The sequence below is a fragment of the Arachis hypogaea genome, chromosome 9, assembly GCF_003086295.3.
Source record: "Arachis hypogaea cultivar Tifrunner chromosome 9, arahy.Tifrunner.gnm2.J5K5, whole genome shotgun sequence".
In the NCBI taxonomy this organism is placed as follows: domain Eukaryota; kingdom Viridiplantae; phylum Streptophyta; class Magnoliopsida; order Fabales; family Fabaceae; genus Arachis; species Arachis hypogaea.
The window spans coordinates 59739656-59764895 of NC_092044.1; the positions used below are offsets into that span (position 1 = coordinate 59739656).

A 25240-nucleotide genomic window follows, 5' to 3' on the forward strand; every position below is an offset into this window, starting at 1 on the left:
TATTCTTTGGAAAAGAAAATGCATGAGTAGATGTGAGATAGGAGATAAATGGGTAGTTAGGTAGTTTTGTTATGTGTATATAGGATGGTATAAGATTAGGTGGTCACTTGAGCTAATCAAAGATATAATTTACTAAGTCCACTTAACCATACTAATCCCACTTTAACCCTAGCCCCATTACAACCCTCCAAAGACCTCATGATATTTGTTTTTTATGCATCAAATATTAGTTGATTGTTAGATGAGTTATAAATCTTTGAGAAACATGATTGAAGGAGAATTGAGTGATTAAGCCCTAAACACTGAGCGAATAGAGTGAATACACATCCGGTGAGGGTTTCAATCGCTCAATTCTATGTTCTTGTTCCTTATATTGTATCTTCTTGCAAGTTGTTGTTGTTACTTTTGAAAAACTCAATTCAATTCTTTGGACATCAATCATACTGCATTCACTCTTTGCCTTGGCCCTAAGGTTTTCTTAGGATTGATTGGAATTTCATGGTTTGTTTTTACCAAATTTTAGTACAGTAGATATTAGTTAGTAATATCTATGATAGTTGCATGCATTTAGGCAGTACATAGAATAAATTATTTTCCCTTTCATTCATCTCCTTTGAATGTGATTAGCATGAGGACATGCTAGTGTTTAAGTGTGGGAGAATTGATAAATCCATTTTTGATGATGATTTTTGGTTGAAATTGAGTGGATTTCATCCTATAAACCTGCACTTATTTCCTTAAATAGCATGCTTTTAAGCTTTCCTCATAAATTGTGCTTGATTATGAAAACATGCTCTTTTGTGAGTGATTTCGGATGTATAAGGTAGGAATGGCTTGGTGAGAATGGAAGAGGAGCATGCAAGGAGGAGGAAGAATGAAGAACCAAAGGAGAAGAACAAAGCGATGTATGCGTACGCACAGACCGGCGTGCAGGTATCATAGCAGAGCATCAAGTAGTAATAACTCAATCCCCGGCAACGGCGCCAAAAACTTGATGGTGTTTTTGTGGAAAAACGAATTTCCAACACACAAATCCAACCGGCAAGTATACCGGGTCGCATCAAGTAGTAATAACTCACTTAGAGTGAGGTCGATCCCACAGGGATTGATGGATCAAGCAACTTTAGTGGGTGATTAGTTTAGTCAAGCTAATATTGAAGTGAATTTGGATGAAGTGTAGTCAACAGAAAGTAAATGGCAGGGAATTAAAAGTGCAGAATAATTAAATTGCTGAAACTTAAAGAACAAGAAAGTACAATAGCTGAAACTTAAATTGCAAGAAATATAAATTGCATCAAATGTAAAGGGGAGTGGGTGCTGGAAATTAAAGGAAGCAATAGATCAAGCAACTGAAAATTTAAATTGCAGGAAGAATAAAAGGACTTTGGGAAATGGGATTCAAGAAATCACACAAGAAATTGTAAATGGCAATCAAACAGAGAAGTAAAAGATGCAGTAACTTGCAACCGATCTCAAACAGAAAGCAGAATTGCTTGAAGAAGCAAACAGAAATTAAATTTAACTTAATTGGAAAATCAAAATGAGGATATCAGGAAATTAAAGAGACTAGAAAACAACTCTAGATCTCAATTCCTTCCTTGATCAAAGTAGAAAATAATCAGCAGAAGAGAAGTAAATCAAGCAGCAAGTGAAATGTAAATCCAATTCTCAATTATGCGGAAGAACAAAGCAGAGATGTTGCAGATGGAGAATGAAAACAGAATTCCTTCCAATCTCCACCCAAGATTCAAAACAGAAATGAAAACTAAAAGAGAGAGCTATCTACTACTACTACTCCCTAATGGAGCAAGCCTCCTTTTTCGAGCTCTAATTGATGCCTTTATATAGGCTTTACAAAGTGAAAAATGAAAATGAAATTAAAACAAATTACAAAAATGAAAATCCTAATTTAATTGATCCATGTGCCTTTGAGTGATGATGTGGGCTTTGCTTGCTTTGAAATTGAGGAGAAATGGGTTTGGTTGGCCTTGATTCAATTTGGAGAGGAATTGAATTTAAATGGAATTTTGGTTGAATTTTGGCCCATGAGTGTTTGCTCCCAGGAGGCTGCCCTGCTCTTGTGGAGGGCAGAGCAGGGAAACTTTGTGTGAGGAAGCATATTGCGTGCCAAATGTGGGAGCATCAGGATGCTGCCCTGCCCTTGTGGAGGGTAGGGCAATGTTGCCTTGGTGTGTCTTGTGCGCGCACCAAGTTCCTTGACCGTGCCATGATTGCTGCTGGCCGAAGCTCCATTGCTGCGCACCAATTGTGCGTGCTGGCCGTGCCAAGGATGTGCGTGCCATGCACCACGAAATGCTGCCCTGCCCTCATTGTGGGCAGTGCAAGCTTTCCTTGCGGAGTGCCAAGTTCGAATCCCATGGAGTGCATTGCTTGGATTTTTCTTCTTGGCACCTAATTCACGCCTAAGGCTTGGCTTCCTAGAGGTCTTGTGTTCGAAACTTGGTGGAGGAAGTTGTTGCAATTTTTCCTTGAATTTTCATGAAGGGAACACGACATTGCCCTCCAAGAGGGCATTCTGCTCTCCTTGAGGGCAGACTTCCTTGGTTTCCTTGTGTCTCCCTCTTCGAGCCTTGGTGGAAGCATTTTGGTTTATTTTTGCTTGTTTTTGGCCCTTAAAGATGCCTTTCACTCATGTCTTAATTTTACGCCAAATATGGATTGCTATATATCGTTGGAAAGCTCTGAATGTCAGCTTTCCAATGCAACTAGAAGCACATCAATTGGACATCTGTAGCTCAAGTTATAGCCCTTTGAAGGAGGCATGGTCATGCTGTGAGCGTCCAGATTTTACCTTAGCGAAAATTTGCTTCCAACCTCACTTTGTTTCATCATGATATTGCCCTGCCCTTGGCAAGAGCAGGGCAGTGTGCGCTGATTGCTTATTCACCTTTGATTTGGTCATGGGCCACGCTTTTAAAAGTGTGGCCTAAGGCTCCAAAGTGTGCTCCAACTTCAAAGTGTGTCCCAAAGCTCTTTTTTTCTCCTTTTTTTGTGCTTCTTTGCTTCTTTTTCTTCTTATTTCCTACAAGATTTATAAAATTAAAATATTAAGAAAATATATCATTTAAGTACAAAAGCATTCAATATTTAAGCACAAATCATCAATTTCTTGTATGAAAAAGCATAGAAAAATAGGTATATGATGACTTGTCATCACAACACCAAACTTAAACCTTGCTTGTCCCCAAGCAAGAAAAGAATCATGCAATAAAGATTGACAATCCAAGGTAAGAAGAATAGCAACTCAATGTTCATGGTAAGCTAGTTTTCTATGCATGCTTCAATCACAAAAGAAATTTAAATGATTGATGCTTCTATCTAGCTCATTTTATGAAATCTTTTCCTTGTAATACTTCCTTGAAACAAGCTTTTGATTTATTTTTTTTTTATTAGCTTCTCCTTCTGGGTACTTTGCCCCATGAGTTGATAACAAAGCTATGACTTCTAAATGCTTTGTTTTCAAGTATTACCACTTGATACATAAGCACCACAAGCATTTAATTAGAGGACTTCATTAAGCTCATTTTTCTTTTCTTTTCTTGACTCTCTAATCATTGATGCTCAGAGCCTTGAGCTTTGAGGAAGTGCTTTTGCACTTGAGCCTAGCCTTAACTTCTAAGTGTTTTGTTTTCAAGCATTTGGCTTGATACATAAACACCACAAGCACTTAGCAAATAAATTGCCATTGGTACTCAGAGCCTTCAGCTTTCTCATTCTTTCCCTTTTTCTTTTCTTGCTTTAATTGTATTTGCTTCTTCAAGGTTTTCATGATTTCAAAAGATTTCACAAAATGTACTAGATGAAAAACTTCAATTAAATAAAATCCAATGCAATTGAGCAACAATCAATCATACTAGCTTTCCAATACTTGTATGCACATGCTAAATTTTTCTTTAATTCCTTGTTTGTTTATGATCATGATGCTTTTTTTTTTTTGCTTTTGAATTCACAGGATTCAAGTTGGTAGTTATAATGTCACAGCACCATGTTTCAATCAAAATTCAAGCTATGCTTAGTCATACCACACATGCATACAGAGAATATAAAGACAATCATGCAATTTAAAGTGCTGGAAACAAAGGAGAGGAAAAGGAACTTTACAACCTTGTAGTTCATCTTCATTATTGTTGTCCTTTTTCTCCAATTCTTCCCTTTCCCTTGCCAACTTAGAGTGCTTGCTCATCCTCAAGCAACAATTAGAACAATGGCTATGGGGCTAAGATGGATCATGAATGTCTTACACAATGAAATGTTAGTAGCACATGTGTTTTAAGCAAGCAAAATGAAAGATAACAATCAAGGCACAAGAGACAGAGACATTTTGATTGCATAGATAAGAAGGTGTGCACAATACATTGCATAAAAGATAAGTGGCACACCAAACTTAGTGTGACACTTTCACTTGGAATTAATGCAAGTATCTTGTAAGAATTAGAATAAAATTTTGTTGCATAGCAACACCAAACTTAGAATGCAACCATATGTCAATTTATTTGAACTAAAACTAAACAAAAGAAACTGTTATATGTTAAATACAATCACCAAATGAAGAGTCTGTCATGAATAAGGATGTTTTGGTGATGTATTAACAAAAATAGTTAATGAAAGAAAGCATTAAAAATAAGTAAATAAATGAAACAAAGAGAAAACAAAAATTATCCAACTAAGAAGAAGAAAAATAACACTGCAAAAGGCAATATGATTATGCAGACAAGTGATGTTGCTTGAATGATTTGCATAGAAAATAAGTGGCACACCAAACTTAGAATCTTGGTGTGTCACTTTCATTTTTGATTTGATGCAATCATCCAAAAAGATTGAAAATAATTTGTTGCAAGGCAACACCAAACTTAGAATGTAATCATATGCCAATTTATTGAAATTTAAACAAAGCATGGAGAAGAAATGTACCTACTGTCTACCTGTTCTTCTTTTTCTTCCTCTTCTTCCAGTTTGTTAAGAGGAATGACCTCAAAGGAGGAGAAGTTCCAGCTATTGTCCCCTTTCTTGGTTTCCTCTCAGCAAGCTTTCTTTTGAAATTGGCTTGATTGAGCTTGCTTGCTTGATCAGGGGGAGGATTGTTTGCAGTTGACCTTCTCATGAATGTTGTCCTTGATATCTTGGTCACAATCCTCTTCTTGGTGTTTTTGTTAATTGCCTTCACTTCTTTGGATTCAAGTTTTGGTTGCTGTGTGATTGTTGGAGTGATTTCTTTATCAAGAGCCTCTTGCATTGGTGGTTCCATGAGCTTTTCCTTCATGTACTTCTCTACTTCAGTTGAGTGTGACTTCTCTTGAATGTCTTCCTCCCTTTCTTCTTCATGATTTTCCATTAATGCCTCTGGGAGGGAATCTTTGTGTTTCATTGTCACCTCAAGTGGCTCTTGTGAATGTAGAATCCTTGGCTCATGTCCAAATACTTCCACCACCTCTTCCTTTTTCACTGAAATTTCACTTGACACAGAGGCTTCCTCATCTTGCTTTTCCACTTCCTCACCCACAAATTGGTCTTCATCCTCTCTATTTGATGGTTCTAAGTTCCTCATTGTTTGCTCTAAGGGCTCATTCATCTTCTTGAGGATGATTTCTTTCCAAGATTGGGGTTGTGTGTATCCTTCCACGAGTTTTCTATGTATTTCAATGGCTTGAAGGTAATCCTTATCTGGTAGTTCAAGAGATAAAAGTTGAGAGTAATTTTGGTGACGTGGATATGTTGTGGTGAAGTTGTGTTGAGGGGTGTGGAATGAGTTGTGTGATTGATGGGGTGACTTGTATGGATTTGGGTGGAAACTTTGTGTTGAGGCATAATTAAGTGATGAAGAACTTTCAAATGAGAAACTGGGACGTGAGGGTGGATGCTCTTTCATTCCTTGGTGATACTCCCATCCACCATGAGGATAATGGTATGAATCATTTTGTGGTGGTGAGAAATATCCCATATGATTATCTTGTTCATCTTGTGGCTTTGAAGTGCATCTCCATGGATTGGAGTGCTTAGAATCTGTAAATTCTTGGTGATATTCCCAACCACCATTAGAGATTTGTGATGGTGGGTGATATCCCAGAAAATTTGTTTGATCACAAGATGAGTTGAACTCCATTTGAATTTTGTAAATGAAGTGTAGTCAACAGAAAGTAAATGGCAGGGAATTAAAAGTGCAGAATAATTAAATTGCTGAAACTTAAAGAACAAGAAAGTAAAATACCTGAAACTTAAATTGCAAGAAATATAAATTGCATCAAATGTAAAGGGGAGTGGGTGCTAGAAATTAAAGGAAGCAATAGATCAAGCAACTGAAAATTTAAATTACAGGAAGAATAAAAGGAATTTGGGAAATGGGATTCAAGAAATCACACAAGAAATTGTAAATGGCAATCAAACAGAGAAGTAAAAGATGCAGTAACTTGCAACCGATCTCAAACAGAAAGCAAAATTGCTTGAAGAAGCAAACAGAAATTAAATTTAACTTAATTGGAAAATCAAAATGAGGATCTCAGGAAATCAAAGAGACTAGAAAACAACTCTAGATCTCAATTCCTTCCTTGATCAAAGTAGAAAATAATCAGTAGAAGAGAAGTAAATCAAGCAGCAAGTGAAATGTAAATCCAATTCTCAATTATGCGGAAGAACAAAGCAGAGATGTTGCAGATGGAGAATGAAAACAGAATTCCTTCCAATCTCCACCCAAGATTCAAAATAGAAATGAAAACTAAAAGAGAGAGCTATCTACTACTACTACTCCCTAATGGAGCAAGCCTCCTTTTTCGAGCTCTAATTGATGCCTTTATATAGGCTTTACAAAGTGAAAAATGAAAATGAAATTAAAACAAATTACAAAAATGAAAATCCTAATTTAATTGATCCACGTGCCTTTGAGTGATGATGTGGGCTTTGCTTGCTTTGGAATTGAGGAGAAATGGGTTTGGTTGGCCTTGATTCAATTTGGAGAGGAATTGAGTTTAAATGGAATTTTGGTTGAATTTTGGCCCATGAGTGTTTGCTCCCAGGAGGCTACCCTGCTCTTGTGGAGGGCAGAGCAGGGAAACTTTGTGTGAGGAAGCATATTGCGTGCCAAATGTGGGAGCATCAGGATGCTGCCCTGCCCTTGTGGAGGGCAGGGCAATGTTGCCTTGGTGTGTCTTGTGCGCGCACCAAGTTCCTTGACCGTGCCATGATTACTGCTCGCCGAAGCTCCCTTGCTGCGCACCAATTGTGCGTGCTGGCCGTGCCAAGGATGTGCGTGCCATGCACCACGAAATGTTGCCCTGCCCTCATTGTGGGCAGTGCAAGCTTTCCTTGGGGAGTGACAACTTCGAATCCCATGGAGTGTATTGCTTGGCTTTTTCTTCTAGGCACCTAATTCACGCCTAAGGCTTGGCTTCCTAGAGGTCTTGTGTTCGAAACTTGGTGGAGGAAGTTGTTGCAATTTTTCCTTGAATTTTCATGAAGAGAACACGACATTGCCCTCCAAGAGGGCATTCTGCTCTCCTTGAGGGCAGACTTCCTTGGTTTCCTTGTGTCTCCCTCTTCGAGCCTTGGTGGAAGCATTTTGGTTTAATTTTGCTTGTTTTTGGCCCTTAAAGATGCCTTTCACTTATGTCTCAATTTTATGCCAAATATGGATTGCTATATATCGTTGGAAAGCTCTGAATGTCAGCTTTCCAACGCAACTAGAAGCACATCAATTGGACGTCTGTAGCTCAAGTTATAGCCCTTTGAAGGTGGCATGGTCATGCTGTGAGCGCCCAGATTTTACCTTAGCGAAAATTTGCTTCCAACCTCACTTTGTTTCATCATGATATTGCCCTGCCCTTGGCAAGAGCAGGGCAGTGTGCGCTGATTTCTTATTCACCATGTCATATTTTTCTATGCTTTTTTATACAAGAAATTTATGATTTGTGCTCAAATATTGCATTATTTTGTGCTTAATTGGTATATTTCTTTGATCTTTTAATTTTATAAATTTGGTAGGAAATAAGAAGAAAAAGAAGCAAAGAAGCACATAATAAGTGGTGGACGAAATTGTGATCCATATTCTTTTGTACTTGTATGAAATCATTATTGTGGCACCAGTTGAATTCACAACTCCGTTCAACTAACCAGCAAGTGTACTGGGTCGTCCAAGTAATAAACCTTACGTGAGTAAGGGTCGGTCCCACAGAGATTGTTGGTATGAAGCAAGCTATGGTCACCTTGTAAATCTCAGTTAGGCAGATTAAATTGGTTTATGGTTTCGAAAATTAATAATAAAAAGAAAATAAAAGGGATAGAAATACTTATGTAAATCAATAGTGAGAATTTCAGATAGGTGTATGGAGATGCTGTGCTCCTCTTGAGACTCTACTTCACTACTCACTCTTTCTTCAATCCATCTTACTCCTTTCCATGGCAAGCTGTATGTAGGGCATCACCATCATCGGTGGCTACTTTCAATCCTCTCGGGAAAATGGTCCTATGTGCTGTCACTGCACGGCTAATCGTCTGGAGGCATCACCCTTGGTTGATGGCTACATCCCGTCCTCTCAGTGAAAACGTTCCTATGCTCTGTCACAGCACGGCTAATCATCTGTCGGTTCTCAATCAGGTTGGAATAGAATCCATTGATTCTTTTGCGTTTGTCACTAACGCCCAGCCTTCAGGAGTTTGAAGCTCGTCACAGTCATTCAATACCGGAATCCTACTCGGAATACCACAGACAAGGTTAGACTTTCCGGATTCCCAGGATCCTACTCGGAATACCACAGACAAGGTTAGACTTTCCGGATCCTCATGAATGCCGCCATCTATCTAGCTTATACCACGAAGATTCTGTTGGGGAATCTAAGAGATATGCGCCCGGCCTAAGGTAGAACGGAAGTGGTTGTCAATCACGCGCGTTCATAAGTGAGAATGATGATGAGTGTCACGGATCATCACATTCATCAAAGTGTTGTGCAACGTATATCTTGGAATAAGAATAAGAGAGAATTGAATAAAAAGTAATAGTAATTGTATTGAAACTTGAGGTACAGCAGAGCTCCACACCCTTAATCTATGGTGTGCAGAAACTCCACTGTTGAAAATACATAAGTAAAAGGTTCAGGCATGGCCGAATGGCCAGCCCCCTTGAGTGATCAAGAGACCGAATAATCAAAGGCTAAACAGTCAAGAGATTAAACTGTCAAAAGATGTCTAATACAATAGTAACTTATCCTATTTATACTAGACTAGCTACTAGGGTTTACATGAGTAAGTAATTGATGCATAAATCCACTTCCGGGGCCCACTTGGTGTATGCTTGGGCTGAGCTTGATCTATCCACGAGCTGAGGCTTTTCTTGGAGTTGAACTCCAAGTTATGACGTGTTTTGGGTGTTCAACTCCGGATCATGACGTTTTTCTGGCGTTTAACTCTAGACAACAGCATGTACTTGGCGTTCAACACCAAGTTACGTCGTCAATTTCCGAACAAAATATGGACTATTATATATTGATGGAAAGCTCTGGATGTCTACTTTCCAACGCCGTTGAGAGCGCGCCATTTGGAGTTCTGTAGCTCCAGAAAATCCATTTCGAGTGCAGGGAGGTCAGATTCCAACAGCATCAGCAGTCCTTTTGTCAGCCTTTTTCAGAGTTTTGCTCAAGTCCCTCAATTTCAGCCAGAATTTACCTGAAATCACAGAAAAACACACAAACTCATAGTAAAGTCCAGAAATGTGAATTTAACATAAAAACTAATGAAAACATCCCTAAAAGTAGCTCAAACTTACTAAAAACTATCTAAAAACAATGCCAAAAAGCGTATAAATTATCCGCTCATCAATAAGCTAAAAAGAAGAAAAGAGGAATTTTGGGCACACTTTGAAGGTAGAACACACTTTAAGGCCTTAGGCCACGCTTTTAAAAGCGTGGCCCATGACAAAGGAAGCACCAACAGCATGGAGTTAAGTTAGGTTTACTCAACTGAGCGCCAAAATGGAGTGAAAAAGGCACTAGCGCTCAGTTAAAACATTTTAACTTAACTTTTTTGGGCTTTTATAAAGCCTTGTGATAGCATGACCGTGCCTCTTTCAAAGGGCCATAACTTGAACTACAGATGTCCAATTGATGCGATTCTACTTGCGTTGGAAAGCTAACATTCAGAGCTTTCCAACGATATATAGCAATCTATATTTGGCATACAATTGAAGCACAAGTGAAAGGTGTCTTTAAGGCCCAAAAATCAACCACAAAATGCAATCAGCAAGGCTAGAAGTGGGAGCCTCTCTCCAAGGCAAAGTAGTGCTATTAGTTTGCAAGGAAATTTGCCAAATTGGGAGAGCCAGGATTCAAGCTGGAGACCAAGGGAAAGCAAGGGTGTTAAGTTAAAATGTTTTAACTGAGCGCCAATGCTTCACAAGGAACGCTCAGTTAACTTAAGTTAACTTTATCATGCCTCATTCAAATAAAATATAAGGAGAGGGGCACCAAATTGCTCTCACCCAAGGTTCGAACTTGGAGCTCTCTCTCTACAAGGTAGGGGCGCTCAGTTAACATAGTTAACTTAGCACTATGAGGGCTGCCCAAGGAAGCTTTGTCACGCAAGGGAATTGGGCCAAGGACAAGCACATGTAACGCTCAGTTAGAAAATTCTAACTTAACGGTACCCTGGAGCAAGGCACGCATCAAATGGGCTAAGGACAACAAGCAAATGTAGCGCTCAGTTAACTTAGTTAACTGAACGCTCCCCTGGAGGTGCACCATGGTTCAATTTTTGGTTGCCAATTCTTCACCAATTTGAAAAGGCAAAATCCAAATCAATCCACTCTTCTTCAAAGCAAGCAAAGCCCATTATCATCACTCAAAGGCACAAGAAATAGTTAGATTAGGATTTCATTTGATTGTAATTTGTTTTCAATTCCAATTTCATTTTCATCTTGTAAAGCCTATATAAAGGCATCAATTCCACTTCATTGAGGAGGTTGGCTCTAATAGAGAGCATTAGAAAGGCTGGCTCCAATAGGGAGTTTTACACTCTCTAGTTTTTATTTTACTCTCTCTTTTAGTTTTCATTTTTGTTTTGAATCTTGGGTGGAGAATTGAAGGAATTCTATTTCATTCTCCCTTTGAGATTTCTCTTTGTTGATTTTCTGCATAATTCAGTGAATTGAGTTTTGGATCCAAGTTTTTCTCTACTGCTTTCATCTTTCTTTCTTCTTCAATCTGCTTTCTACTTTGATCAAGGAAGGAATTGAGATTTAGACTTGTTTTCTAGTCTCATTGATTCCCTGAGATCTTCATTTGTCTCTTTAAATTTCACAATTGAGCAGAATTACATTCTGTGTTGCTTCTTCAAGCAATTTTCCATTTATGTTTAAATCTGCTGCACTTATTTCATCTTTTACTCCTCTGCTTGATTGCTCTTTACATTTTCTTGTTGAAATTTAAATTCCTTGCACCCAATCCCCTTTACATTTAATGCAATTTACATTTTTTGCAATTTAAGTTTCAGCTATTTTACTTTCTTGCACTTTAAGTTTCATGCAATTTTACTTTTTCCAACTTTAAATATCCTGTCATTTACAATTCTGTTGGCTACATTTCATCCAGTTTCACTTCAATGTTAGCTTGACTAAACTAATCACTGATGCGTGGAAACTTGTCTCTCAACAAATCTCCCTTCGGCAAGTATACCGAATTATCGTCAAGTAAAACTCACTATAGAGTGAGGTCGAATCCCCCAAGGTTGATTGGTCAAGCAACTTTAGTTAGAAGAATATGTAGTTGAGCTAAACAAAATTAAGATTGAGATGCAGAAATTTAAATGACTAGAAATTAAATAGCAGAATTTAAAGTGCAGAATCTTAAATGGGGAATTGGGTAATGCTCATAAAAGTAAATGACAGAAACTAAAGAGAATGGGTAAGATCAGAAATGGGGAGATCATTGGGTTTAGGAGATGTTGCAATTCTCCGGATCAAATTCATTCTCATCTCTTTCTCAATCAAGGCATTCACTGATCTCCTTGGCAATCTTAAGTGATTGGATTCTAATTCCTTGGTAATCCAATCTCTCAAATCTTGATCAATAGCCAATTCCTTGGTCAATTGCTCATGAGAAGAGATAAAGTATGGTCACTGATTATACCACATACATTTCCCAAATCAAGTATTGGTAGGATTTTAGTCACATATCCATCCAAACCCACATTGGTCCAGCATGAGAAAGCATTTCTAGCATGATCTCTTCATTCCTCTTCCAAGGTTCCGAAGAGATCCAATTATGGAGAGTTTCTTTTCCAAGACAACTAACCAATGGAATTAAGATTGAAAGCTTTCTAGTAAAATCAAGAGAAAAGATAGAAGAAGAAGAATGGAAACAAATATTGATCCATCAAATTACAGCAGAGCTCCCTAACCCAATGAAAGGGGTTTAGTTGTTCATAGCTCTAGGACTCAAAATTGGCAAAAAAGAATAATCCATGCTAGAAGTACAGTAAAATATACAGAGAGTAGTTCCCAAAAGTCCCAAAAGCTCCCTTCTAGTTCAAAACTACTCCTATATATACTACTCTTCATGATCTTCTAGTGAGTTCTTCAAGTCTTGGATGTGGGCTTTGGACCTTGAGTTGAAGCAATTCTCATCTTTAGTGGGCCCAGCTTGCAGAGAATTATGAATTAGGCTTGGGCATTTAGTGAGATTAACGTGGAATACATTTCTGGGTGCGAGAACGTTAGTGGCATTCACCTTTTCCACTAACGTTCCACCTTTATATGCCCACGTTATTCTCAACGTTAGAAGTCTTAACGTGACTTCTAACGTTCCTTCTCAATTCTTAGCCAACGTTAATGGGACTCACTTTTCCCATTAACGTTGGCTTGTGCCCCTTTTCGCAAACGTTAATGGGAATCACTTTTCCCATTAACGTTGCTTGCCTCTTGCCCCCCTATGTTAGGTCTGACGTTAGCTTAGCTAACGTAGCTCTTTAACGTGGGCATCTATCACCTTCGAGAGTGTTAGTGACACTCACCTTTGTCACTAACGCTCCAATTGCCTTAAGCCCCTACGTTAGAACCCACGTTACCTAAGTTAACGTGGCTCTTAACGTAGTAATGAAGCCCTCTCCCAACGTTAGTGACAAAAGTGAGTGTCACTAACGTTGGCTCTTTGAACCCCACTCCACGTTAACTTCCACGTTAACAATCTTAACGTGAGAGTTAACGTAGGCAATGCTAATGATCCAACGTTAGTGACAAAAGTGAATGTCACTAACGTTGGCATTGTTGATCCTCTTCCACGTTAGAGTTCACGTTAACTTAGTTAACGTGACTCTTAACGTGGAGCATTGCCTAGTTTCCCAACGTTAGTGGCGTTTAATTTTACCACTAACGTTGAGGAGAAACGTTATTGGAGTTCACGTTTCTCATTAACGTGGAGTCCTCTTTTTCTTCTACGTTAAGTACCACGTTAACTTAGTTAACGTGGCTCTTAACGTAGGCTATGAATGGCTTCGCAGGCGTTATTGGTGATCACTTTTCTCATTAACGTTGCAAGCTATTTGCCATCCCATGTTAGTAATCATGTTAACTAAGTTAACGTGAATGCTAACGTGATTCTTCCATGCTTCATCTGTACTGAAATCAAGCAATTAAAGTGCATCAAAGCTCTAGCCAAAGTCATGAGCTTATGCATCATTAAATTATCATGCAATTCTGGCAAAAATCTCATGAAATCATGCAAAAATTCACAATAGTTGCTTAAATGAAGGTGTAAGTGTATTTTCACCCAAAACTTGCCTTGTTTACTAGGAAAATGCATGAAACTACCCTAAAACAGTAAAGAAAAGGTCTGTGAAACTGGCCTAGATGCCCTGGCATCACAACACCAAAGTTAAAGCTTGCTTGTCCCTAAGCAAGTACTGAAGCATAAGAAAAATGAAATGAAAGAAAAAGAAGATAAGATGGAAATAGCATTCATGGTTCATGGGGTTTCATGCATAGCAACTTAGGTTCTTTCCTTTTAGATTTCAAGCCTTTATCAAATCCCTAGTCACTCTCTTGATTGCATCCCTTGAGGCTTCTTTCTTATTGATCCTTCTTTTTTTTTTCTTTTCAAAGTTTATTTGTCTTTTTGCTAAGTGCTTTGTAAGAGGGCGACTTTTTATGATAAGCTTTCCGCCAACACTCCCAAACCAGTTGGTTTTAAGGTGCTAGGTGTTAAGACACCCCTACGGACTTACTCCCTCAAGTCTCTTTCCCTCATACATACAAACCACAGGCACATGGTTTGTTATTCTTTCTTTCTTGAGACCTTGGTGTCCAGCACCTCTTTGGGTTACTAAGTGCTCTGTAACAAGGGTTACTCTTGATAGTGGACTTTCAGCTGATAATCCCGGATTAGTTAATCCAAGTTACCAAGTGATAAGGCACCCCTAAGAGCTTATTCATCCATGTATATCCCTTGTACATAAACACCACAGACACATGCCTCAGTTTCAAAACCCTTGGTGCCTAGCATTGTTTCTTATTGTGTTCCCTTTCTTATTTTCACTTGTATTGCTCTTCTCTTTTTTTTTCTTGCTGGGATCTTATTGTTTAGCTAGCCTCAAGGAATGTGTCTCAAACTTAGGACTTAGGATGCATAGTTGCTTTCTTTCCTTTCTTGGTGAACCAACTTAGCTTACTAATCATCCTACCATAAACATTCAGAATGCACTTTACAAAATAACTTCACTCTCATTCTTTTCATAACATTTTCTTTTTGATTAACTTAAAGAGACAAGCATACAAGTAAGAAAGGTGCAAGTGAACATTCAAGACATTAGGCTCAATAACATAGACTTAAGCAAGGAGAATTAAATGCATAATTGAAAATCCTAAGCTACCATGGAAGCATGTTCTATTTCATACATGATTTTCCTTATTTAAAACTTTGAAAAAGAAGGTAAACTAAGAAGGAATTTCACCACCTTTCACTTGTTGGCCTGCTCATTCTCTTCTGCTCCCTTGCCCTCTTGAAGTTTACTTTGTCTACTTGTGCTTCCCCTCATTCGGTTCATTTTGGCTATCTTCCAGTCCTCCAGTGCCTTTCTGACTGATTCATGACTTTGTTCTATCCTTTCGCGCTCCACTCGTGCTAACTCATATTTTATATCTTCATATTTTGTTATTCCAGGACGGAAAACAGGCAGTTGTCCGACTAGGTATCCAAGCCTGGCTTGGGTATTCACATGATGCCCAGCCTCACTCAAATAAACACCTTCCGAAAATGCTCTATGCTCATCAAAAAGATCTGCTTGTTCTCTTTGTGTTCGATGCATCTCATGGATGTGTGCACCTTGATGTGCTTGAATGTTGGTTAGCCTTTGGATGGCTTCTTGTTGCTGATCTTGTTTTTGACTCAGGTTGTGGAAGGATTCACTCCATTGTCTCCCTTGTTCCAATTGCTGGTCCATCAATTGTTTTTGCCATTCTTTTTGCTGATCCATCCATCTAGAGACTGATCCTTCTTGGCGGTCCATTAATTGCATTTGAAACTCCTTATATGACTCTTGATTTTCCATACACTGCCTAGATAAGGCATCAATAGCCTCTTGCAGTTGGTGCATGCTTAAGGTGGCTAGGGGTTGCTCTTGTGGAGGTTGTTCTTCTTCAGTTTGAAGGGCTGGCCTCTTTCGTAACTTCCGTGGAGGTAGTGGAGCTGCAGCTGCATGCATCTGACGATAAGTGATTGGAAGACCAACCGTTATCCACTGGGGGTTCGCATCCTCGAATATCACCCTGGCCAGTCTGCAAAGAAGAAAAATAGTGCTGGGATAACCCAACTTTCCTCCAGAATCACTCTTCTCAGCAAACTTCCGAATGCCTTGGGCTATGATTTCATGGACCTTGATCTCTCCTCCTTTCATTATACATTGTAACATCGTTGCTCTCTTGAGATTTACCTCTGAGTTGTTTCCGGCTGGGAGGATGGATCTCTTTACAATTTCGAACCACCCTTTAGCCTCTGGGAGGAGATCCCCTCTTTTTATGAATTTGGGTTTTCTCTTGGGACCTCTTTCCCAATCTGCTCCTGGCACACATATATCTTGTATAATCTGGTCATAATTGGGAGGTTTGTCCATTCTTGAGTGATAGCTCTCATCTTCAAAAGAAATGCTTCTCAACTTCAGCACTCTCATGATAGTTATAGGACTAAAATCTACCATGACCCCTATCACGAAACTTGCGTATGAGTCATCCGCCTTGTCTTGCCTAACTGCATTTGCATAGAACTCTCTTACTAGAGTTGCATTCACCCTTGTGATCGGATCAGTAAGGAGCTCCCAGCAACGTTGGTCCACCTTCTCTATGATCTCCGGACACTCGGTTTTTGTTACTTGGAAGCCCAGTTCATAAATGATTTCTTTGTCAGCCATCCACCCATATTGAAGTGCATGATGAAATGTTCTAAACCGCACTTCATCAAAAGGAGGGTTTCTATGGGTCCCTTCCCTTTTTGTCTTTTGGAGCTTGATGATGCCATGTAAGATAGTTGCTATGTTGGTTATTCTCAAGATGGCTGTGAGGGTGTATGTGAAGCTTTGGTGAGGAGTGATGTGTGTGAGGTGTGTAGGACCAAAAGGAGAGAGTGGGAATGGTGAGTATAAGTGTGTATGGAGAGGTTGTGTGAAGAGGTTTAAATAGGAAAATGGAAATTGCTTGAAGGGTGTGGATTGATGATGGTGTTTGATAGTGGACGGTTGGGGTTTTAGGATTGAAGGAGCACAAGGATCAGCTCCTTTTTGAGGGTCTTGATTTGGTCTCTAAAGCCATCCATTCCCAATGTTGCATGGCAACACTTCCAAGGACATTCCCTATGAGGACAAGTGTGAAATTCCCTTGATGTAGTGGCCGAACCTCTTGTCCTATCAAGTACCATCAATGTCCTTTTTGATTCCCTATATATGACAAAGAGAGAATGTGAAGATTAATTGCAAAATTGGTGGGAAAATTCAAAAGGTGAACTAACGAAGCAAAAATCTCTCTCCCTTTTTTTTTGAATGCAACTCAACTAATTATTAAGCTTTTCAAGCACGCACATCAGCACACCAAACTTGTTTGTGATCCTATGGTACAACAAGTTTGGGACATAAATCTTTCTCATAAAGTGTGTTCAATTGATGTGTTTGAACACTAAACTTTTCATGTACTATACGTTGCATGTGAAAGAACTTTATATTAGTTGCCAAATTTGGATTGAAACTTCATGGAAAATGTTTTGTTGCTCCTATTAGAAATTTAAGAAAGAGAGAGTTATAGAACATGGGTTGCCTCCCATGAAGCGCTTCTTTAGCGTCACTAGTTTGACGTTTAGTTCTTTGTCAACGTGGTTGATAGTGCTTGAAGTCCTCTCCTCTTGCAGTGAATCTATATCCGTTAGCTTTGTTGACGAGCTCCAGATGCTCTAAGGATAAGATTTTATTGATAGTATACACAGGAGGTAGCTGAGATGGAATAGTGGTTAGGTGGGTGGTATAGATGGAAAGTATGCAGAAGTAACTTCATCTCCTGGTGAGAAATTGTCTGTAGGAATTTTCTCATTTCTCCATCCCCTTGAAATTCTTTTCCTTGTTTCCATTGATGTTTTCTTATTTTCTATGGATTCTTGCTCTAGGAGATTCTTGTTATTGATCTTGCATGAATCTGGTGGTTCTGGTTCCTCTTGAATCACCTTTGAACATGGTTCTTCCTGACTATGCTCCCCAACCAATGGGGTTTCCAACTGTGTTGTTTGTGCTTCCTCGGTTGGCTCTTCTATCATCTTATTGTCTTCGTAATCTGCTCTTTGTGAGAGGTTGTAAACATTGAAAGCGAGCTGCTCATCATGTATTCTCAGCACTAACTCTCCTCATTCTACATCTATGAGTGCTCTAGGTGTGGCTAGAAATGGTCTTCCCAGAATGATGGGGTAAATAGGATTCTCATCCATTTCCAGAACAACAAAATCTGTGGGAAGATAGTAGCTCCCAACCTTTACCAACACATTTTCAACTACTCCTACTGCTTGTTTTTGGGTTTTGTCAGCCAATCTGATAATTACATCAGTAGGAGTTAGTTCATTGATTTGGAGCTTCTTCATGAGAGAGAGAGGCATTAAGTTGATGCTTGCTCCCAAGTCACAAAGCCCTTTGGCAATCATTGTTTCTCCTATGGCACAAAGAATATGGAAGCTTCCTGGATCCTCCTTCTTTGTGGGTGGGCCTGGCTGAATGAGAGCACTACAATCTCTGTCCATCTTGATTGTTTGTCCACCCTTCAATGGACTTTTTCTGGCTAGTAGCTCCTTTATATACTTAATGTAGAAGGGCATCTGTTGGAGGGCTTTAATGAATGGTATATTTACATCAAAAGATGCAAACATATCAAGAAACCTTGAGTACATTCTCCCTGCTACACCACCTTTAAGCCTATGAGGAAAAGGTGCATATGGGTTCAGTACCTCCTTCTTCTTTAGCTCTTCCTTGGATGTGAGTGGAGTTGCATAGCTTCCTTCCTCTTGACTTTCCCTTTGGTTATTTTAGAGGTGTTCTACTCCATTCATACTCCCCTCATCACTTGTGGTTATCATTTTGCATTCTTCCCATCTCACTTTCTTTGGTTCTCCTCTTGGATTCTTCTATGTATCACTGGGGAATCCATCAGTGGATTTGGGGATTTGTTGAGATAGATAACCTACTTGGGACTCCAATTTCTTGATGTTTTCTCCTTGATTCTTGATGTTGGCTCACACTTCTTCCTTAAACACTTTGTTGTCTTGGACTTCTCTGCATATGTTTTCAAGTAGAGCCTCAATCTTTGAAAGCTTATCATCTGTGGATGCTAGTGGGTTGAGATTAGGTGGTTGAGAAGGTTGGTTAGATGGATGTTGGTAATATCTCTATGAAGTGTTTTGATAAGTGGCATTATTGTTGGAGTTGAAGTTGGAACATCTTTGATCTTGTCCTTGGTCTTGTTGATTTCTCCATCCAAAGTTGGGGTGATTTCTCCATCCAGAGTTGTAGGTTTTAGAGTATGGATCATGGACTTGTCTAGGTGAATTTCCCATATAGTTGGCTTGCTCCCAGTCACCTTCTTCTCCCATGTTTACTCCTTCATGAGTTGGTGATTAGGTGATGGCTGCTGCAACTTGGTTCTCTTCCACCTTCTTGGTAAGATCTGCTAGCTGCTTGGTGATCATCTTGTTTCGGGCTAACAGTGCATCCACGTGGTTCAGCTCCATCACTCCTCTAGTGTTACTTCTTTCATAGGCATAGAAGTAGTCATTCTCAGCAACAGTTTCAATGACATCTATGGCTTCTTCAACGGTTTTCTTCTTGTTTAAAGAACCTCCTGATGAATGATCTACAGCCTTCTTTGACTCATAGGAAAGACCTTCATAGAAGATGTGAAGTTGACCCCACTCATTAAACATCTCTGGTGGACATCTCCTTGTCAAGTCTTTGAATCTCTCCCATGCTTCATAAAGTGTCTCACCATCTTGTTGCCTGAAAGTCTACACCTTAGTTCTTAGCCTATTAATCCTTTGAGGAAGATAAAATCTTGCTAAAAACTTGTTCACTACCTCCTCCCAATTTGTCAGGCTTTCTTTTGGGAAAGATTCAAGCCACTTTGTTGCCTTGTCCCTGAGTGAAAAGGGGAACAATAGCAACCTATAGACATCGGGGTGGACTCCATTGGACTTCACCGTGTCACAAATCCTCAAGAAGGTGGTCAAGTGTTGGTTAGGGTCTTCTTGAGTACCTCCTCCAAATGAGCAATTATTTTGCACCAAAGTGATGAGCTGAGGTTTTAGCTCAAAATTGTTGGCATGTATGGTGGGTTTCTGAATGCTGCTTCCACAGTTTCCTGGATTAGGATTGATATAGGATCCTAAGACCCTCCTTTCGTGCCCAGTCCAGTTTGCATGGCCTTCTCTGGCATGATTATGAGCTTCTTCTTCATGATTGTTCTCCAAATTCTCTTCCATGTTGGGTTCAAAATACTCTTCCTCTTCCTCAGTACCAATAATTCTTTTTCCTCTTGCCTCCCTTTTTTCGTCTCCAAAGAGTTCTCTTAGGTTCTGAATCAAAGGATATTGAGATTCCTTCTCTTCTCCCTGTCATACAACAAACAGAATGCACAACAGGAGATATAGTGAAGACTATTTTTGGTTAGAATGATTGTTAGTGTGAGTGATACAATTTATCAAACAGTTAGTGGGTTAGTGAGCTAAATTATGATAAACTAAGAAAAAGAGAACAGAAAATAGAGAGGGTAAAGGGAATGAAGAGGAAATTAAAAACAAACTAAGGTAAATTACTGAATACAGAAAAGAATAACGAAAAATAATGAAAAAAATGCTCAATCTAGTGATCTTCTAGCTTAATCATTGTTGATTCAAAATCAATCCCCGGCAACGGCGCCATAAACTTGATGCGTGGAAACTTGTCTCTGAACAAATCTTCCTTCGGCAAGTATACCGAATTATTGTTAAGTAAAAGTCACTATAGAGTGAGGTCGAATCCCACAAGGATTGATTGGTCAAGCAACTTTAGTTAGAAGAATATGCTAGTTGAGCTAAACAGAATTGAGATTGAGATGCAGAAATTTAAATGACTAGAAATTAAATAGCAGAAATAAAAGTGCAGAATCTTAAATGGGGAATTGGGTAAAGCTCATAAAAGTAAATGACAGAAACTAAAGAGAATGGGTAAGATCAGAAATGGAGAGATCATTGGGTTTAGGAGATGTTGCAATTCTCCGAATCAAATTCATTCTCATCTCTTCCTCAATCAATGCATTCATTGATCTCCTTGGCAATCTTAAGTGATTGGATTCCAATTCCTTGGTAATCCAATCTCTCAAATCTTGATCAATAGCCAATTCCTTGGTCAATTGCTCATGAGAAGAGATGAAGTATGGTCACTGATTATACCACATACATTTCCCAAATCAAGTATTGGTAGGATTATAGTCACATATCCATCCAAACCCACATTGGTCCAGCATGAGAAAACATTTCTAGCATGATCTCTTCATTCCTCTTCCAAGGTTCCGAAGATATCCAATTATGGAGAGTTTCTTTTCCAAGACAACTAACCAGTGGAATTAAGATTGAAAGCTTTCTACTAAAATCAAGAGAAAAGATAGAAGAAGAAGAATGGAAACTAATATTGATGCATCAAATTACAGCATAGCTCCCTAACCCAATGAAAGGGGTTTAGTTGTTCATAGCTCTAGGACTCAAAATTGGCAGAAAAGAATAATCCATGCTAGAAGTACAGTAAAATATGCAGAGAGTAGTTCCCAAAAGTCCCAAAAGCTCCCTTCTAGTTCAAAACTACTCCTATATATACTACTCTTCATGATCTTCTAGTGAGTTCTTCAAGTCTTGGATGTGGGCTTTGGACCTTGAGTTGAAGCAATTCTCATCTTTAGTGGGCCCAGCTTGCAGAGAATTATGAATTAGGCTTGGGCATTTAGTGAGATTAATGTGGAATACATTTCTGGGTGCAAGAACGTTAGTGGCATTCACCTTTTCCACTAATGTTCCACCTTTATATGCCCACGTTATTCTCAACGTTAGAAGTCTTAATGTGACTTCTAACGTTCCTTCTCAATTCTTGGCCAACGTTAATGGGACTCACTTTTCCCATTAACGTTGGCTTGTGCCCCTTTTCGCAAACGTTAATGGGGATCGGTTTTCCCATTAACGTTGCTTGCCTCTTGCCCCCCTACGTTAGGTCTGACGTTAGCTTAGCACTATGAGGGCTGCCCAAGGAAGCTTTGTCACGCAAGGGAATTGGGCCAAGGACAAGCACATGTAACGCTCAGTTAGAAAATTCTAACTTAACGGTACCCTGGAGCAAGGCACGCATCAAATGGGCTAAGGACAACAAGCAAATGTAGCGCTCAGTTAACTTAGTTAACTGAACGCTCCCCTGGAGGTGCACCATGGTTCAATTTTTGGTAGTCAATTCTTCACCAATTTGAAAAGGCAAAATCCAAATCAATCCACTCTTCTTCAAAGCAAGCAAAGCCCATTATCATCACTCAAAGGCACAAGAAACAGTTAGATTAGGATTTCATTTGATTGTAATTTGTTTTCAATTCCAATTTTATTTTCATCTTGTAAAGCCTATATAAAGGCATCAATTCCACTTCATTGAGGAGGTTGGCTCTAATAGAGAGCATTAGAAAGGCTGGCTCCAATAGGGAGTTTTACACTCTTTAGTTTTTATTTTTCTCTCTCTTTTAGTTTTCATTTCTGTTTTGAATCTTGGGTGGAGAATTGAAGGAATTCTATTTCATTCTCCCTTTGAGATTTCTCTTTGTTGATTTTCTACATAATTCAGTGAATTGAGATTTGGATCCAAGTTTTTCTCTACTGCTTTCATCTTTCTTTCTTCTTCAATCTGCTTTCTACTTTGATCAAGGAAGGAATTGAGATCTAGACTTGTTTTCTAGTCTCATTGATTTCCTGAGATCTTCATTTGTCTCTTTAAATTTCACAATTGAGCTGAATTACATTCTGTGTTGCTTCTTCAAGCAATTTTCCATTTCTGTTTAAATCTGCTGCACTTATTTCATCTTTTACTCCTCTGCTTGATTGCTCTTCACATTTTCTTGTTGAATTTTAAATTCCCTGCACCTAATCCCCTTTACATTTAATGCAATTTATATTTCTTGCAATTTAAGTTTCAGCTATTTTACTTTCTTGCACTTTAAGTTTCATGCAATTTTACTTTCTGCAACTTTAAATTTCCTGTCATTTACAATTCTGTTGGCTACTTGGTGGACGAAATTGTGATCACTACAACTTCGCACAACTAACCAGCAAGTGTACTGGGTCGTCCAAGTAATAAACCTTACGCGAGTAAGGGTCGATCCCACAGAGATTGTTGGTATGAAGCAAGCTATGGTCACCTTGTAAATCTTAGTTAGGAAAACTCAAATGGATATGAATGATGAATAAAACATAAAGATAAAGATAGAGATACTTATGCAATTCATTGGTGGGAATTTCAGATAAGCGTATGGAGATGCTGTGTTCCTTCTGTCTCTCTGCTTTCCTACTGTCTTCATCCAATCCTTCTTACTCCTTTCCATGGCAAGCTGTATGCAAGGGTTTCACCATTGTTAGTGGCTACCTCCCATCCTCTCAGTGGAAATGTTCAACGCACCCTGTCACGGCACGGCTATCCATCTGTCGGTTCTCAATCAGGTCGGAATAGAATCCAGTGATTCTTTTGCGTCTGTCACTAACGCCCCGCCCTGAGGAGTTTGAAGCTCGTCACAGTCATTCAATCATTGAATCCTACTCAGAATACCACATACAAGGTTTAGACCTTCCGGATTCTCTTGAATGCCGCCATCAGTTCTAGCTTATACCACGAAGATTCCGGTTAGAGAATCCAAGAGATATCCACCCAATCTAAGGTAGAACGGAGGTGGTTGTCAGGCACACATTCATAGGTGAGAATGATGATGAGTGTCACGGATCATCAAATTCATCAAGTTGAAGAACAAGTGATATCTTAGAACAAGAACAAGCGGAATTGAATAGAAGAACAATAGTAATTGCATTAATACTCGAGGTACAGTAGAGCTCCACACCTTAATCTATGGTGTGTAGAAGCTCCACCGTTGAAAATACATAAGAACAAGGTCTAGGCATGGCCGTGAGGCCAGCCTCCCAATGATCAAAAGATCTAAAGATCAAAAGATTCCAAAGATCAGAAGATGAAAATACAATAGTAAAAGGTCCTACTTATAGAGAACTAGTAGCCTAGGGTTTACAGAGATTAGTAAATGACATAAAAATCCACTTTCGGGCCCACTTGGTGTGTGCTTGGGCTGAGCATTGAAGCATTTTCGTGTAGAGACTCTTCTTGGAGTTAAACGCCAGCTTTGGTGCCAGTTTGGGCGTTTAACTCCCATCCTTGTGCCAGTTCCGGCGTTTAACGCTGGGAATTCTGATGGTGACTTTGAACGCCGGTTTAGGCCATCAAATCTTCGGCAAAGTATGGACTATCATATATTGCTGGAAAGCCCAGGATGTCTACTTTCCAACGCCGTTGAGAGCGCGCCAATTAGGCTTCTGTATCTCCAGAAAATCCACTTCGAGTGCAGGGAGATCAGAATCCAACAGCATCTGCAGTCCTTTTTAGTCTCTGAATCAGATTTTTGCTCAAGTCCCTCAATTTCAGCCAGAAAATACCTGAAATCACAGAAAAACACACAAACTCATAGTAAAGTCCAGAAAAGTGAATTTTAACTAAAAACTAATAAAAATATACTAAAAACTAACTAGATCATACTAAAAACAATGCCAAAAAGCGTACAAATTATCCGCTCATCACAACACCAAACTTCAATTGTTGCTTGTCCTCAAGCAACTGAAAATCAAATAAGATAAAAAGAAGAGAATATGCAATTAATTCCAAAAACATCTATGAAGATCAGTATTAATTCGATGAGTGGGGCTTTTAGCTTTTTGCCTCTGAATAGTTTTGGCATCTCACTCTATCCTTTGAAATTCAGAATGATTGGCTTCTTTGGGAACTCAGAATCCAGATAGTGTCATTGATTCTCCTAGTTAAGTATGATGATTCTTGAACACAGCTACTTATTGAGTCTTGGCCGTGGCCCAAAGCACTCTGTCTTCCAGTATTACCACCGGATACATACATGCCACAGACACATAATTGGGTGAACCTTTTCAGATTGTGACTCAGCTTTGCTAGAGTCCCCAATTAGAGGTGTCCAGGGTTCTTAAGCACACTCTTTTTGCTTTGGATCACAACTTTATTTCTTTCTTTTTCTTTCTTTTTCTTTCTTTTTCTCTTTCTTTTTCTTTCTCTCTTTTTTTTCGATTTTTTTTTGTATTCACTGCTTTTTCTTGCTTCAAGAATCATTTTTATGATTTTTCAGATCCTCAGTAACATGTCTCCTTTTTCATCATTCTTTCAAGAGCCAACATTCATGAACCACGAATTCAAAAGACATATGCACTGTTTAAGCATACATTCAGAAAACAAAAGTATTGCCACCACATCAAAATAATTAAACTGTTATAAAATTCAAAATTCATGCAATTTTTCTCTTTTTCAATTAAGAACATTTTTCATTTAAGAGAGGTGATGGATTCATAGGACATTCATAACTTTAAGGCATATACACTAAGACACTAATGATCACAAGACACAAACATAGATAAACATAAGCACTAAAATTCGAAAA

At 39.0% G+C, this 25240-nt stretch overlaps 1 non-coding gene across 1 annotated transcript; it reads left to right on the plus strand.

Annotated features, from left to right (window-relative positions):
* The first annotated feature begins 19424 nt into the window (after window positions 1-19424).
* On the plus strand, window positions 19425-19532 carry LOC112713233 (small nucleolar RNA R71). Its single transcript, XR_003158208.1, has one exon. It is a non-coding gene; the product is annotated as a small nucleolar RNA R71 (small nucleolar RNA).
* Window positions 19533-25240: the final 5708 nt, after the last annotated feature.